This window comes from Streptopelia decaocto (genome assembly GCF_964273445.1).
Source record: "Streptopelia decaocto genome assembly, chromosome: 1".
Classification (NCBI taxonomy): Eukaryota; Metazoa; Chordata; class Aves; order Columbiformes; family Columbidae; genus Streptopelia; species Streptopelia decaocto.
In genome coordinates, this window is record NC_138663.1 from 85085576 (window position 1) to 85102734 (window position 17159).

Sequence of the window (17159 nt, forward strand, 5' to 3'; positions counted from 1 at the left end):
TAGGGTTAGGGTTAGTGTCAGTGTTTAGTGTTAGGGTTAGGGTTAGCGTTAGGGTCAGGGGTTAGTGTTAGGGTTAGGGTTAGGTTTTACGGTTAGGTTTACGGTAAGGCTTAGGTTTAGGGTTAGTTTTAGGGTTAGGGTTAGGGTTTTAGGGTTAGGGTTTAGGGTTAGGGTTAGAGTTAGGGTTAAGGCCATTATGTATTGGGTTAGGGTTAGGGTTAGGGTTAGGCTTGGGGTTAGGGTTAGGGTTAGGGTTTGGGTGAGGGTTAAGGTCAGGGTTAGGGTTTAGGGTTAGTGTTAGGGTTAGGGTTTGGGCCATTAGCGTTAGGTTTAGGGTTAGGGTTACGGTTAGGGTTAAGGTTAGGGTTAGGGTTAAGGTCAGGGTTAGGGTTTAGGGTTAGGTTTTGGGCCATTAGGGTTAGGGTTAGGGTTAGGGTTAGGGTTAGGGTTAAGGTCAGGGTTAGGGTTAGGGTTAAGGTCAGGGTTAGGGTTAGGGTTAGGATTAGGGCCATTTCGGTTAGGGTTAGAGTTAGGGTTAGAGTGAGGGTTAGGGTTAGGGCAGTACAAGACTATATCATTAGTATGATCAATGTCTTGGGATACTATCAGTCTTGTGATAATTAAGTAAAGTCTTCAGGTGAGAGTTTGGACAGGATCACAGCAATACGTGGCATGCTTACTAAGACTTTAAGTCTGGTTGAGTCAAGCCTGAGCCCAATGTTACTGGCAAGGGAGAATGGAAGAAAATAAAACCTCTCAGGAGAGATTCATGAAAAATGTTCACAAGTGACTTTGTGAACTGTTCTCTTAATACACAGAGATATGTCATAATGAAAAAGAAATATTTATCTATATTAAACCACAAACAATACATAAAATAGACCCATTGTTCCTTTTAATAGCTTCTTTAATGGCAACAACACAAAGTGGAATAAAAAAATGACAGAGGCCGTGGTAAAACAAGAGCATTGTAAAACAAATTACAAAGTAAGTGATGCTGGTTATATACTCACATTTTGATTATGTACCTAGCAACAGAAGCAACATGCAGTGTTTTTACATTACATAGTGCAGGACATCTGATTGTCAGCTGCAGGTGTAATAGGTTACACACTCCTCGCATCTCTTTTATCTTTGAGTCTCTTTCATTTGACTAAATAGGATAGTTCTTGCATTCATGGGGATTATGGGGATGGAGAACAGTGCAAGGTAGGATTGAGAAATACAGATCTGCAGTGCAGCATGAAAGAGAGCTCTTCCATTCGGTCTTTCTGTGACACAGCGCAAAAAAAGCAATACAAGTACAGACAGAGATCTAGGCCTCAAATTTCCTGCTGGGGCTGCATTTTCCCTCAGCATTGCAGGATTTGCAGCCTAACAGCGACAGCCAGGGAGAAGGGGACGCAGAAATGAAAGCTTGTCATCGAAACCAATTGCACTGTAATGTGGAAGGTGTTCATGCTCTCGCGCAATGTAACGAAAGCCACTTCCATCGCTGTGTTCACACAACAGCCAGGCACCTCTCTGGACTTTGTGAGAAGATGTGGTGTCATTGTCATGTCCCCTAGCCAGATTGGTTGCTTCTCTTATCACCCTGCTCTTCCCTTGGTAGTTGGAATGTTCATAGAGAGTGATTTGGGGATTGTGCAGATTTTCAGTGATCAACTGCAGAGATGTGATTTTATCGTTCATCTCTGGACCAACAAAGCTATGTTCACCCTCCTCAAATACAAGGAGCTGGCCTGTATAGCTGTGGTGCTCATAAGCCACCCAAGGCTGACCTATTACTTTCACTGAGGAGATACAATCATTCCAATCTACATCTTTTAGATTGGCAACATCACTGGTGAACTCTTTGGAGTAACCCTGGAAGTTGGCATGTTCATAAACGATGATTTTTCCCATCTCAGGAGGACTTCTGTATTTCAGATTTCTTGCTGTAGGAGCTGGATGACAGCCTACGGAAGAGGAAAAGAGAAAATAAAGAAAATAAGCAATGCCAGTAAGAAGGCTTTTTTCACCATACACAAAATGCTGGAGAGGGAGGAAAAAAAGGACAAATAAAACATTTTTAACAGAGGATAAATATAGAAGCAGCTTTTTTGATTTCATGGCAAATATATCTTAGGGAAAGGGTTGCGATAGGAACAGTTTAATAACACAACAAAATACTAATATATGCATAAAATAAAATAAGTGATACTCAGTGCAATCCCTCATGAACTCCGATCATGCCGAACAGCCACTCCCGGAAAGTAGAGCACTCCAGTCTTGAACAGCCAATCCCAGCAGGAAAGCAAAAAGGCAAAGGGCAAAAAAGGCCAAAACCACAAAGGGCCAAATTCAAATGAAGCTCATGTGGGGCTCCAAACAGAACAGAACGACAAGCATTTTTTCACAGTTATGATTGAATTTATAGAGGTTGTGACTACCCAGACTTAATCAATAAAGTGCTAGAAAAGTGTCCTTCTGTCTATAGAAAAAGTCATAATAAACCAGTTAATTTTGCTCACTCGACATTAAGATCCTACATCCATATTTGTAAAATATGCTCACTTTCACCCCTTTTGTAGCAGTGGCTCTCTTCACCCTCTCCCTTTATAAAGTGGGATTATCCTGCAGTTGTCTTCTCATCACCTCAAAGGTTCGTTAAGCTTCTGCAAATACATACATCAGATCCTCACATACATTTTACAGCTCTCATCCCAACTCTTAAACCTCTTTCTCTTCAACTGCATTTCACAGTATCTGCCCAAGAAGCCACTGAAAGATTTCATGCGAAAAGTGTTCATCTCACCTTGATGTCAGCGTCTCAGACGGGGATTGCTGGTGGGGCTTCTACCGTCCCGTGCTGCTGTTTCTGAGATGCAGTTCATGTGCCTGTATTTATACCTTGCACAGAGGTCTTGTGAAACTTCCCCATTCAACAGAACTGAGGAGTGGCTGATATTACCCTCGGAGATAAAGAAATCATTAAATATTTTATTTAGGTTTTGACCTTCCTACAACCAGCTACTTTATTGCTCTATCGTAGTCGTGTTTACAGCTACAGAGCAGATGCACCCCTGGTTACTCTAGGCTGTCACTAAACATGACATCAAGGGGCAGCATTTGACCAGCAGGGCTTCTTTCAAGGTCACAGTTATAACATACCCCACTGTGGGATGCTTCAGGGACCCCTGCTCTGTCAGGTAGGACGCTACAGGAGAAGATTAGGAGCTGGGAAGGGAAAGAGTACACCCTTGCCAAAACAGACAGCCTGCACACTAGCTCCAGCCAAATCCTCCTGCCGCATCTCTTTCTTTCAGTGGTCTTTGTCTGAGCCCATGGTGTGTCAGATCACAGAACCAAGCTAGCACAAAAATACATGGTGTTTTTTTCCACATGGTTCATTCTTTTGCTGCTCTGCAGAGGCAATTGGAATTTGCATTCTGAAGTCTGAAGGGGAGAAGCTGGACCTCACTTTCTAGCAGCATCTAGATGGGAAATCAGGTTTGCTATACTGCCACATCACACCTTTGTGGCATGGTTTCATGTGCTGCAGTGAGCTCATCCTACACTTTAGTGTTTTTGGAAGGGTGAAGGCCCCATTGCACTCCTGAACCATGGTGTCCACCAACTGGTAAGAGAAGGGAGAACGAACACACCAAAGGGAGGAGAGTTTGGAAGAACAGGGACTTAAACAGCATAGAATAGAATGGATTTATGCTACCATTAAACAACATTCATTCTTCTTAGATTGCTAGTATGTTTTACTCATGAAATTATTTAGTTGTGTTTCTGAAAACAAAAGAAAACAAAACAAACAAAACATATATAGAAGTAATTCAGCACAACTAAACATTCTCATCTTTCTTGGCACCTGCAGACTCAGGAAAGGCCTTTAGACAAATGCACAAGCCGTGAAGGCAACACAAAGGGTGAGTCTGAGTGTGTTTCCACTGCGCTATGGAGTGACGGGGGCAAGAGCAAACTCCTACATGCCCCACTCCTCTCCACAGCGCACCAAAGCTCGCAGTAAGGCTTTTCATGGCACTAAAGAAAATCAAAAGGTGATAGTGATGGGATGTGTTGACACAAAAGCTTGGCAAAGGATCTCTGTTTAACACTCCTAAGCTCACAGAAAGAAGTGAGCTCCTGGTTCTCAAGAACATCTTTCCTAGTCTTATCGGAATTGAAAACTAAATGAATGTGTCTCACATCTCATTTATATAGTGCTTTAGGCACAAGGAAGCAGCCCACTGAACACAGCAAAATACCACAGGGTAGGGGTAGGAGTTTGAGATTGGAAATATTTATGATTTAGGTGTGGGGCAGATTTGAGGGATTTTCTTGAAGTTAATGGACATTATATGGAACTGAACTGAATAGGCCCCTGAGGCCCGTGTCCAACAAGAAAGCAAGAGTCGAGCAGCCTATGTGCCCTATGTGACTTTGTGCAGATATTGATCATCTGCAGGTATCATACTGTTGTAGAAAGCAAAGATTTTGGCTTTAGCAGCCAAATGTTCTGCTGCAGCTATGTTCACAAGCAGAAGCTATTTGGTAATTCAGAAATGTTATGGTGACTTATCTGGTTAGAGATATTAAGGCAGCTCTAAGGTAGATTGCTTGAATTGGTTTTGGTGATTGATGAAACATAAGATTCAATCTAATGAAACTATAACAGTAGCAATGTGAAAATAAATGTTAATATTATTTGAGAAAGTGCATCTGTCACTCCAGTAAGGCTGATCATGATCAGGATGTATAATAGCTGGGCCAGGTGTTGGAAATCAAAGTGTCTTGACAGAGACTTTTTAACAGGTACTGGACCCCCATTCTGTAGTCAACAGGAGTCAAGAAATTATGTCTCCCACAGGGGCAAGACGCTGAAACAACTGTGCATAGCCTTTGGGAGAAGGAGTGTTTCCTTATTCCTGTAATGCTCAGAGCTTTCTGGGAACCAGGAACGGAAACTGGATGAGGTGGCAAGAGCAGGATGACTGACATCAGTTTGCATTGGTGAGAAAAAGCTCTCATTTTCTGGTTTTTGGCTTGATAAACACTGGCTGGGGACTCACCCTGGGAAAGATACTGAACCATAAACCAACCAAAACAGAGTTTTGTAAAAAATAGGTAGGCAGCCTGGCAGCTGATTTCTTGTGATTTGTTGAAGGTGGGGGTGTTTCTTTTACCTCATTGCACTTACTCATACTCTAACCCCACCAAAGGCATTATCTTGCATCTTTGCTAAGAAAATAGTTGCATATACCAGTTAATACTACCATAAACATACAAGATTTTCCCATTCAGAAAAAAGAAAATTAAGTTACTGAAAGAAAACTGGTGTAGAACTAGAGAGAGAAAGGTCAAATCTAAAAAGGGAAGTCATGAAACACAGGATGAAAATATTTCAACTGAAAACAGCAAGTGAAAATGAAAAAGACAGACAAACTGAAAAATAAGCTACAGGCCCTGGAAAAGATTGACTTGAACTTCTGTAGTTAAGGCAAGAAGGAACTTGAAGGTAGTAAGGAAGGCTGACGTTCTGAAGAGAGATTTAGGTTTTCTTACCTGATTGAGGCCTTGCTTCATGATCATTCTGGGATCTCAGATGGTTGTTTCTGTGAAGTAATCAGCACAGATGTCTTCAGCACTTCACAGACTTAGGGGTATCACCCTTCATCAATTCTGAAAAAGAGGTGCCTGTCAGTTGCCCTTTTCAACTCTTCCTCTCACCATGTGACAGTCAGTCACATTAGGTCTCATATTGTAACCACTCCACCTTATCTAGAACATCAGTCAAATTCTCAGGAAGATAATACCATGAGCCTAAAATGGCAGGACTGAATGACACAAAATGACATGGCCTCATTTTACTGTGGGGTAAGAGAAAAAGCATGCCATAGTCACATATCAGTAACTAAAAACATACAAGAGTGAGAAAATGCCAGTGGAGTAATAAGAACATTAGAAATATTGGGATGGGGAAGAGGAAGGTGAAGCTTGATCACTGTGAGACCAAGAAGTGAGAAAGTCCACACCAGTCATGTGAAAGAGTACATACACGACATCAGATGACATAAATGGAGGCTTGTGCTGGTTTGACTGAAAATGGGTTAGTTTTCTTCATGCACTTACACACCTTTCTTGTTCATAGCTAGCACAGTCATCATTTGGACTTAGTTTGAGAACAAGAAGATAATACTCCAGCACAGAGTTAATGCTTTTAGTTGCTCTGGTCTGAGAGCCAAGGACATTCTGAGCACTCTGCCCACAGGTGTGAGGTATTGAGGAAAGGGGGCATAGATGGGGCAGAGCTTGACTGACATCCAGACTGATCAAGAAGACTATTCCATCCCATTAGCATTAAGCTTCATATTTAAGGAGAGTTGGGACCTCTAGGGGTTGTTGTTCACTTCTGCTCTCTCTCTGGGGCATAGCTGGGGGAGTTTCAGTCAGGATGTTTAGTCCAGCTTTTTTGCCATTTTGCAAAGACCTCTTAGCCTTTCTGCCTTTTTTTCCTCTCTTTTCTCTCTTTCAGATCAGCTATTGGGACAAGGTGCCATTTCCTGAGACTGGCTGCTCAGCATGTTTGTGAGGAATTGTCTTGAGTGTATTTTATTTCTGTTTTATATATTTACTAGTAGTGTAAATATAGGGTAGGGTTACTGTTACTGTTAGGGTTAGAGTTAGGGGTTAGGGTTAGGGGTTAGGGTTAGGGTTAGGGTTGGAATTAGGGTTATGGTTTAGGGGTAGGGTTAGTGTTAGGGTTAGGGCTAGGGTTTAGGGTTAGGGTTAGGGGTTAGGGTTACAGTTTAACGTTAGGGTTTACAGTTAGGCTTAGGGTTAGGGTTAGGTTTAGGGTAGGGTGTTGTTAGGGTTAGGCTTAGGGTTAGGACCATTAGGGTTAGGCTTAGGGTTAGGGTTAGGATTAGGTTCAGGGTTAGGGTTAGAGTTAGGGTTAGGGTTAGGATTTAGGGTTAGGGGTTAGGGTTAGTGTTATGGGTTAGGGTTAGTCTTAGGCTTAGGGTTAGGGTTAGGATTAGGTTCAGGGTTAGGGTTAGGGTTAGGATTTAGGGTTAGGGGTTAGGGTTAGTGTTAGGGGTTAGGGTTAGGCTTAGGGTTAGGGTTAGGTGTTAGGGTTAGGGTTAGGGATGTTAGGCTTCTAGTTCGGGTTAGAGTGAGGTTAAAGCCATTAGGGTTAGGGTTATGGTTACTCTTAGGCTTAGGGTTAGGGTCAGGGTTGCGGTTGGTTTAGGGTTAGGGTTAACGTTTTGGTTAGAATTAGGGGTTAGGGTTAGGGTTAAGGTTAGGGTTAGAGTTTGGGTTTGGGCCATTATAGTTAGGGTTAGGTTTAAAGTTAGGGATAGGGTTAGGGTTAGGATTAGGATTAGGGGCATTTGGGTTAGGGTTAGGGCTAGGTCTAGGGTTAGGGTTAGGGTTAGAGTTAGGGTTAGGGTTAGGGTTAGAGTTAGGGTTAGGGTTAGAGTTGGAGTTGGTATTAGAGTCATTAGGGCTAGCGTTACAGCCATTAGGGTTAGGGTTAGGGTTAGGGTTATGGTTTAGGGGTAGGGTTAGTGATAGGGTTACGGCTAGGGTTTAGGATTAGGGGTTAGGGTTAAGGTTTGGATTAGGGTTAGTGTAGGGTTAGGGTTCGGCTTAGGGCCATTAGGGTTAGGGGTTAGGGTTTACGGTTGGGCTTAGGGTTAGGATTAGGTTTAGAGTTAGGGTGTGGATAGGGTTAGTCTTAGGGTTAGGGTTAGGTTAGGGTTAGGATCATTAGGGTTAGGCTTAGGGTTAGGGTTCGTGTTAGGGTTACGGAGGTTTAGGTTTAGGGTTAGGGTTAGGTTTAGGTTTTAGTTTTATGTTTAGGGTTAGGGTGTGGCAGAATGCAACCCCCCCTCTCTCCCCCTCTCTTTCCCCTCTCTCCCCCTCCCTCCTTCAGTATGGAAGGAGTAGGCACGTCTCCCTGTTTCTCTGCTACTTGAGGCTAACAGCTTCTTTTGTTTGGCCCCAGAGCACCCTGGCCAGGGCCATTAGGAGAAGGGAGTGCCAAGGAGCCAGTGAGCCGTGGGGCACTCACAGCTAGTGTGGGGTGCAGAGAAGCTTCTAGAATGCCTACAGTCAGATCTGATCAGCCATAAAAACGGGATTCTCGTCGAGACTCCGCCCATTCTGTGGGTCTCTCGGAGCACGAGCAAGATGCTGCCGCTGAGAGCCCCCCTCCCTGGGATGGAGACTGCGCTTGCCTTGCCGCCACGGGTGTGAGTAAAACTTCTCGCAGAATTGCGAGTATATTTATACTTTCCGTGCACATTTGCACGTGTACTTTAAATTATTTCCTCGCACAATCACGAGTGTATTTTTTTTCCGTGCACACTTGCACGTGTATAAATTATTTCCTCGCACAATCGCGAGTGGCCGCCGAGAGCCCCTCGCACAATCGCGAGTGTATTTTCCTCCCGTGCTTCCACATAAGCACGGGTACTTTAAATTTATCCTCGCACAATCGCGAGTGGCCGCCGAGAGCCCCTCGCACAATCGCGAGTGTATTTTCCTTCCGTGCGCATTTGCACATGTAAGTAAATTAACCCTTGCAGGATTGCGAGTGTATTATAAATTCACCCTCGCGGAATTGCGAGTGTACACTTCCCGTACTCACTACGAGTATGTGTATCTCTTTAAAAATAATCCCACACCGTGTTTAGGCAAGTGTGTGCTTCTCCGGGACCCAGGGATGGCTCCGGCATTGTTTTGGTGCAGCCACGTGCATGCACACTGTGGACCGCCTGTTGTATTAGTTGCTGCCCCTTAATAATTTTCCTCAACTGATATCCGAACCTTTATTTAAGTCACTTTTGGAGTGCTAAAATCCTGTTTCTCACCAGTTTAATAAAAGTTGTTTTGGACTCTGTTGTCCCTTAAATTAGTCTCGGGGTGCCTCCGTGACATAGGGTTAGTGTTAGGGTTAGGCTTAGGGTTCGGTTAGGATTAGGGTTTAGGTTTAGGGTTAGGGTTAGTGTTAGGGTTAGGGTTAGGGTTAGGTTCAGGTTTAGGGTTAGGGTTAGGATTAGGGTTAGGGCCATTAGGGTTAGGCTTAGGGTTAGGGTTAGGTTAGGGTTAGGGTCTGGGTTGGGTTAGGGTTAGGGTTAGGGTTTGGGTTAGGGTTAGGGTTAGAATAAGGGTTTAGGGTTAGGGTTAGAATAAGGGTTTAGGGTTAGGGTTAGGGTTAAGGTTAGGGTTAGCGTTAGGGCTAGGATTAGGTTAGGGTTAGGGCCATTAGGGTTAGGTTTAGGGTTAGGGTTAGGGTTAGGGTTAGGATGAGGGTTTAGGGTTAGGGTTAGGGTTAGTGTTAGGGTTAGGCTTAGGGTTAAGGTTAGGATTAGGGTTTAGGGTTTAGGGTTAGTGTTTAGGGATTAGGGCCGTTAGTATTAGGGTTATAGTTAGGGTTAGGGTTAGGGTTAGGGTTAGGTTTTAGGGTAAGGCTTAGGTTTAGGGTTAGTTTTAGTGTTAGGGTTAGGGTTAGGGTTACTGTTAGAGTTTAGGGGTAGAGTTATTGTTAGGGTTAGGTTTAAAGTTAGGGTTAGGATTTCAGGTCATGGTCAGGGTTAGTGTTAGTTTTAAAGTTAGGGATAGGGTTAGGGTTAGGGTTAGGATTAGGATTAGGATTAGGATTAGGATTAGGATTAGGGGCGTTTAGGTTAGGGTTAGGGTTAGGGCTAGGGTTTGAGTTAGGGTTAGGGCCATTAGGGTTAGTCTTACGGTTAGGGTTAGTGTTACTGTTAGGGTTAGAGAGGGTTAGGTTTAGGGTTAGGGTTCGGATTAGGGTTTGGGTTTAGGTTTAGGGTTAGGGTTATGGTTAGGGTTCAGGTTAGGGTTAGGGTTGGGTTAAGGTTAGGGTTTAGGGTTAGAATTAGGGTTAGGTTTACGGTTAGGTTTAGTGTTAGGGATTAGGGTGTCATGGTTGAGATGGACAAATGACATAGACCAAGTTCTTCCAGGATGAAAGTAGTAGATGCCATTTATTGCCACAAGTGCATTTTTATACAGTCTTAGCAATTCATGTGCCTTTTCACTATTGGTTACAAGTTACAGCACTAACACCTCATTGGTTAATTTTTCTATCATCCATCTTATTCTTCCATCCCCTTCTCTCTCACGGGTACGTCTCTCCTCTCTCCGGATACTCCTTTACTCCCATCCTTCTCAAGGGTAAATCTTAATATCTTCAAGGCTGATCTCTACTCCCATATTTTCTGCCAAGGATTCCACAGACCCACTGCAGTTTCGCACATGAGGGCCATTAGGGTTAGAGTTAGAGTTAGGTTTAGGGTTCAGGTTAGGGTCAGTGTCAGGTTTAGGGTCAGGGTCAGGGTCAGGTTTAGGGTCAGGGTTAGGGTTAGGGTTAGGGTTAGGGTTAGGGTTAGGGTTAGGGTCAGGGTTAGGGTTAGTGTTAGGGTTAGGGTTAGGGTTAGGGATTAGGGCCGTTAGGGTTAAGGTTAGAGTTAGGGTTAGGGTTCAGGTTAGGGTTAGCGTCAGGGTCAGGGTCAGGTTTAGGGTCAGGGTAAGGTTCAGGGTTAGGATTAGGTTTATGGTTATGGTTAGGGTTACAATTAGGGCCATTAGGGTTATGATTAGGGTTAGGCTTAAGGCCGTTAGGGTTAGGGTTAGGGTTAGGGTTTGGATAAGGGTTTAGGGTTACGGTTAGGGTTAGGGTTAGTTTTATGGTTACGGTTAGGGTTACGATTAGGTCCATTAGCGTTAGGGTTAGGGTTAGGGTTAGGGTTAGTGTCAGTGTTTAGTGTTAGGGTTAGGGTTAGCGTTAGGGTCAGGGGTTAGTGTTAGGGTTAGGGTTAGGTTTTACGGTTAGGTTTACGGTAAGGCTTAGGTTTAGGGTTAGTTTTAGGGTTAGGGTTAGGGTTTTAGGGTTAGGGTTTAGGGTTAGGGTTAGAGTTAGGGTTAAGGCCATTATGTATTGGGTTAGGGTTAGGGTTAGGGTTAGGCTTGGGGTTAGGGTTAGGGTTAGGGTTTGGGTGAGGGTTAAGGTCAGGGTTAGGGTTTAGGGTTAGTGTTAGGGTTAGGGTTTGGGCCATTAGCGTTAGGTTTAGGGTTAGGGTTACGGTTAGGGTTAAGGTTAGGGTTAGGGTTAAGGTCAGGGTTAGGGTTTAGGGTTAGGTTTTGGGCCATTAGGGTTAGGGTTAGGGTTAGGGTTAGGGTTAGGGTTAAGGTCAGGGTTAGGGTTAGGGTTAAGGTCAGGGTTAGGGTTAGGGTTAGGATTAGGGCCATTTCGGTTAGGGTTAGAGTTAGGGTTAGAGTGAGGGTTAGGGTTAGGGCAGTACAAGACTATATCATTAGTATGATCAATGTCTTGGGATACTATCAGTCTTGTGATAATTAAGTAAAGTCTTCAGGTGAGAGTTTGGACAGGATCACAGCAATACGTGGCATGCTTACTAAGACTTTAAGTCTGGTTGAGTCAAGCCTGAGCCCAATGTTACTGGCAAGGGAGAATGGAAGAAAATAAAACCTCTCAGGAGAGATTCATGAAAAATGTTCACAAGTGACTTTGTGAACTGTTCTCTTAATACACAGAGATATGTCATAATGAAAAAGAAATATTTATCTATATTAAACCACAAACAATACATAAAATAGACCCATTGTTCCTTTTAATAGCTTCTTTAATGGCAACAACACAAAGTGGAATAAAAAAATGACAGAGGCCGTGGTAAAACAAGAGCATTGTAAAACAAATTACAAAGTAAGTGATGCTGGTTATATACTCACATTTTGATTATGTACCTAGCAACAGAAGCAACATGCAGTGTTTTTACATTACATAGTGCAGGACATCTGATTGTCAGCTGCAGGTGTAATAGGTTACACACTCCTCGCATCTCTTTTATCTTTGAGTCTCTTTCATTTGACTAAATAGGATAGTTCTTGCATTCATGGGGATTATGGGGATGGAGAACAGTGCAAGGTAGGATTGAGAAATACAGATCTGCAGTGCAGCATGAAAGAGAGCTCTTCCATTCGGTCTTTCTGTGACACAGCGCAAAAAAAGCAATACAAGTACAGACAGAGATCTAGGCCTCAAATTTCCTGCTGGGGCTGCATTTTCCCTCAGCATTGCAGGATTTGCAGCCTAACAGCGACAGCCAGGGAGAAGGGGACGCAGAAATGAAAGCTTGTCATCGAAACCAATTGCACTGTAATGTGGAAGGTGTTCATGCTCTCGCGCAATGTAACGAAAGCCACTTCCATCGCTGTGTTCACACAACAGCCAGGCACCTCTCTGGACTTTGTGAGAAGATGTGGTGTCATTGTCATGTCCCCTAGCCAGATTGGTTGCTTCTCTTATCACCCTGCTCTTCCCTTGGTAGTTGGAATGTTCATAGAGAGTGATTTGGGGATTGTGCAGATTTTCAGTGATCAACTGCAGAGATGTGATTTTATCGTTCATCTCTGGACCAACAAAGCTATGTTCACCCTCCTCAAATACAAGGAGCTGGCCTGTATAGCTGTGGTGCTCATAAGCCACCCAAGGCTGACCTATTACTTTCACTGAGGAGATACAATCATTCCAATCTACATCTTTTAGATTGGCAACATCACTGGTGAACTCTTTGGAGTAACCCTGGAAGTTGGCATGTTCATAAACGATGATTTTTCCCATCTCAGGAGGACTTCTGTATTTCAGATTTCTTGCTGTAGGAGCTGGATGACAGCCTACGGAAGAGGAAAAGAGAAAATAAAGAAAATAAGCAATGCCAGTAAGAAGGCTTTTTTCACCATACACAAAATGCTGGAGAGGGAGGAAAAAAAGGACAAATAAAACATTTTTAACAGAGGATAAATATAGAAGCAGCTTTTTTGATTTCATGGCAAATATATCTTAGGGAAAGGGTTGCGATAGGAACAGTTTAATAACACAACAAAATACTAATATATGCATAAAATAAAATAAGTGATACTCAGTGCAATCCCTCATGAACTCCGATCATGCCGAACAGCCACTCCCGGAAAGTAGAGCACTCCAGTCTTGAACAGCCAATCCCAGCAGGAAAGCAAAAAGGCAAAGGGCAAAAAAGGCCAAAACCACAAAGGGCCAAATTCAAATGAAGCTCATGTGGGGCTCCAAACAGAACAGAACGACAAGCATTTTTTCACAGTTATGATTGAATTTATAGAGGTTGTGACTACCCAGACTTAATCAATAAAGTGCTAGAAAAGTGTCCTTCTGTCTATAGAAAAAGTCATAATAAACCAGTTAATTTTGCTCACTCGACATTAAGATCCTACATCCATATTTGTAAAATATGCTCACTTTCACCCCTTTTGTAGCAGTGGCTCTCTTCACCCTCTCCCTTTATAAAGTGGGATTATCCTGCAGTTGTCTTCTCATCACCTCAAAGGTTCGTTAAGCTTCTGCAAATACATACATCAGATCCTCACATACATTTTACAGCTCTCATCCCAACTCTTAAACCTCTTTCTCTTCAACTGCATTTCACAGTATCTGCCCAAGAAGCCACTGAAAGATTTCATGCGAAAAGTGTTCATCTCACCTTGATGTCAGCGTCTCAGACGGGGATTGCTGGTGGGGCTTCTACCGTCCCGTGCTGCTGTTTCTGAGATGCAGTTCATGTGCCTGTATTTATACCTTGCACAGAGGTCTTGTGAAACTTCCCCATTCAACAGAACTGAGGAGTGGCTGATATTACCCTCGGAGATAAAGAAATCATTAAATATTTTATTTAGGTTTTGACCTTCCTACAACCAGCTACTTTATTGCTCTATCGTAGTCGTGTTTACAGCTACAGAGCAGATGCACCCCTGGTTACTCTAGGCTGTCACTAAACATGACATCAAGGGGCAGCATTTGACCAGCAGGGCTTCTTTCAAGGTCACAGTTATAACATACCCCACTGTGGGATGCTTCAGGGACCCCTGCTCTGTCAGGTAGGACGCTACAGGAGAAGATTAGGAGCTGGGAAGGGAAAGAGTACACCCTTGCCAAAACAGACAGCCTGCACACTAGCTCCAGCCAAATCCTCCTGCCGCATCTCTTTCTTTCAGTGGTCTTTGTCTGAGCCCATGGTATGTCAGATCACAGAACCAAGCTAGCACAAAAATACATGGTGTTTTTTTCCACATGGTTCATTCTTTTGCTGCTCTGCAGAGGCAATTGGAATTTGCATTCTGAAGTCTGAAGGGGAGAAGCTGGACCTCACTTTCTAGCAGCATCTAGATGGGAAATCAGGTTTGCTATACTGCCACATCACACCTTTGTGGCATGGTTTCATGTGCTGCAGTGAGCTCATCCTACACTTTAGTGTTTTTGGAAGGGTGAAGGCCCCATTGCACTCCTGAACCATGGTGTCCACCAACTGGTAAGAGAAGGGAGAACGAACACACCAAAGGGAGGAGAGTTTGGAAGAACAGGGACTTAAACAGCATAGAATAGAATGCATTTATGCTACCATTAAACAACATTCATTCTTCTTAGATTGCTAGTATGTTTTACTCATGAAATTATTTAGTTGTGTTTCTGAAAACAAAAAATAAACAAACAAACATATATAGAAGTAATTCAGCACAACTAAACATTCTCATCTTTCTTGGCACCTGCAGACTCAGGAAAGGCCTTTAGACAAATGCACAAGCCGTGAAGGCAACACAAAGGGTGAGTCTGAGTGTGTTTCCACTGCGCTATGGAGTGACGGGGGCAAGAGCAAACTCCTACATGCCCCACTCCTCTCCACAGCCACCAAAGCTCGCAGTAAGGCTTTTCATGGCACTAAAGAAAATCAAAAGGTGATAGTGATGGGATGTGTTGACACAAAAGCTTGGCAAAGGATCTCTGTTTAACACTCCTAAGCTCACAGAAAGAAGTGAGCTCCTGGTTCTCAAGAACATCTTTCCTAGTCTTATCGGAATTGAAAACTAAATGAATGTGTCTCACATCTCATTTATATAGTGCTTTAGGCACAAGGAAGCAGCCCACTGAACACAGCAAAATACCACAGGGTAGGGGTAGGAGTTTGAGATTGGAAATATTTATGATTTAGGTGTGGGGCAGATTTGAGGGATTTTCTTGAAGTTAATGGACATTATATGGAACTGAACTGAACTTAATAGGCCCCTGAGGCCCATGTCCAACAAGAAAGCAAGAGTCGAGCAGCCTATGTGCCCTATGTGACTTTGTGCAGATATTGATCATCTGCAGGTATCATACTGTTGTAGAAAGCAAAGATTTTGGCTTTAGCAGCCAAATGTTCTGCTGCAGGTATGTTCACAAGCAGAAGCTATTTGGTAATTCAGAAAAGTTATGGTGACTTATCTGGTTAGAGATATTAAAGCAGCTTTAAGGTAGATTGCTTGAATTGGTTTTGGTGATTGATGAAACATAAGATTCAATCTAATGAAACTATAACAGTAGCAATGTGAAAATAAATGTTAATATTATTTGAGAAAGTGCATCTGTCACTCCAGTAAGGCTGATCATGATCAGGATGTATAATAGCTGGGCCAGGTGTTGGAAATCAAAGTGTCTTGACAGAGACTTTTTAACAGGTACTGGATCCCCATTCTGTAGTCAACAGGAGTCAAGAAATTATGTCTCCCACAGGGGCAAGACGCTGAAACAACTGTGCATAGCCTTTGGGAGAAGGAGTGTTTCCTTATTCCTGTAATGCTCAGAGCTTTCTGGGAACCAGGAACGGAAACTGGATGAGGTGGCAAGAGCAGGATGACTGACATCAGTTTGCATTGGTGAGAAAAAGCTCTCATTTTCTGGTTTTTGGCTTGATAAACACTGGCTGGGGACTCACCCTGGGAAAGATACTGAACCATAAACCAACCAAAACAGAGTTTTGTAAAAAATAGGTAGGCAGCCTGGCAGCTGATTTCTTGTGATTTGTTGAAGGTGGGGGTGTTTCTTTTACCTCATTGCACTTACTCATACTCTAACCCCACCAAAGGCATTATCTTGCATCTTTGCTAAGAAAATAGTTGCATATACCAGTTAATACTACCATAAACATACAAGATTTTCCCATTCAGAAAAAAGAAAATTAAGTTACTGAAAGAAAACTGATGTAGAACTAGAGAGAGAAAGGTCAAATCTAAAAAGGGAAGTCATGAAACACAGGATGAAAATATTTAAACTGAAAACAGCAAGTGAAAATGAAAAAGACAGACAAACTGAAAAATAAGCTACAGGCCCTGGAAAAGATTGACTTGAACTTCTGTAGTTAAGGCAAGAAGGAACTTGAAGGTAGTAAGGAAGGCTGACGTTTTGAAGAGAGATTTAGGTTTTCTTACCTGATTGAGACCTTGCTTCATGATTATTCTGGGATCTCAGATGGTTGTTTCTGTGAAGTAATCAGCACAGATGTCTTCAGCACTTCACAGACTTAGGGGTATCACCCTTCATCAATTCTGAAAAAGAGGTGCCTGTCAGTTGCCCTTTTCAACTCTTCCTCTCACCATGTGACAGTCAGTCACATTAGGTCTCATATTGTAACCACTCCACCTTATCTAGAACATCAGTCAAATTCTCAGGAAGATAATACCATGAGCCTAAAATGGCAGGACTGAATGACACAAAATGACATGGCCTCATTTTACTGTGAGGTAAGAGAAAAAGCATGCCATAGTCACATATCAGTAACTAAAAACATACAAGAGTGAGAAAATGCCAGTGGAGTAATAAGAACATTAGAAATATTGGGATGGGGAAGAGGAAGGTGAAGCTTGATCACTGTGAGACCAAGAAGTGAGAAAGTCCACACCAGTCATGTGAAAGAGTACATACACGACATCAGATGACATAAATGGAGGCTTGTGCTGGTTTGACTGAAAATGGGTTAGTTTTCTTCATGCACTTACACACCTTTCTTGTTCATAGCTAGCACAGTCATCATTTGGACTTAGTTTGAGAACAAGAAGATAATACTCCAGCACAGAGTTAATGCTTTTAGTTGCTCTGGTCTGAGAGCCAAGGACATTCTGAGCACTCTGCCCACAGGTGTGAGGTATTGAGGAAAGGGGGCATAGATGGGGCAGAGCTTGACTGACATCCAGACTGATCAAGAAGACTATTCCATCCCATTAGCATTAAGCTTCATATTTAAGGAGAGTTGGGACCTCTAGGGGTTGTTGTTCAC

General features: G+C 43.0%; 2 long non-coding RNA genes across 3 annotated transcripts; both read right to left on the reverse strand.

The window, feature by feature from the left end:
• Positions 1-1898: 1898 nt before the first annotated feature.
• Positions 1899-3259, reverse strand: LOC309449473. The gene is made up of 3 exons (XR_014185960.1): positions 2798-3259; positions 2204-2270; positions 1899-1958 (listed from the first exon to the last, which is right to left on the reverse strand). It is a non-coding gene; the product is annotated as an uncharacterized lncRNA (long non-coding RNA).
• An 8804-nt stretch (positions 3260-12063) lies between these two features.
• Positions 12064-16606, reverse strand: LOC309443200. Of its 2 annotated transcripts, none has more exons than XR_014184758.1 (5): positions 16526-16606; positions 16315-16431; positions 13557-13713; positions 12963-13029; positions 12064-12717 (listed from the first exon to the last, which is right to left on the reverse strand). It is a non-coding gene; the product is annotated as an uncharacterized lncRNA (long non-coding RNA). The 2 variants fall into 2 exon arrangements; XR_014184759.1 differs by having other exon boundaries at positions 12065-12717; positions 13557-13702.
• Positions 16607-17159: the final 553 nt, after the last annotated feature.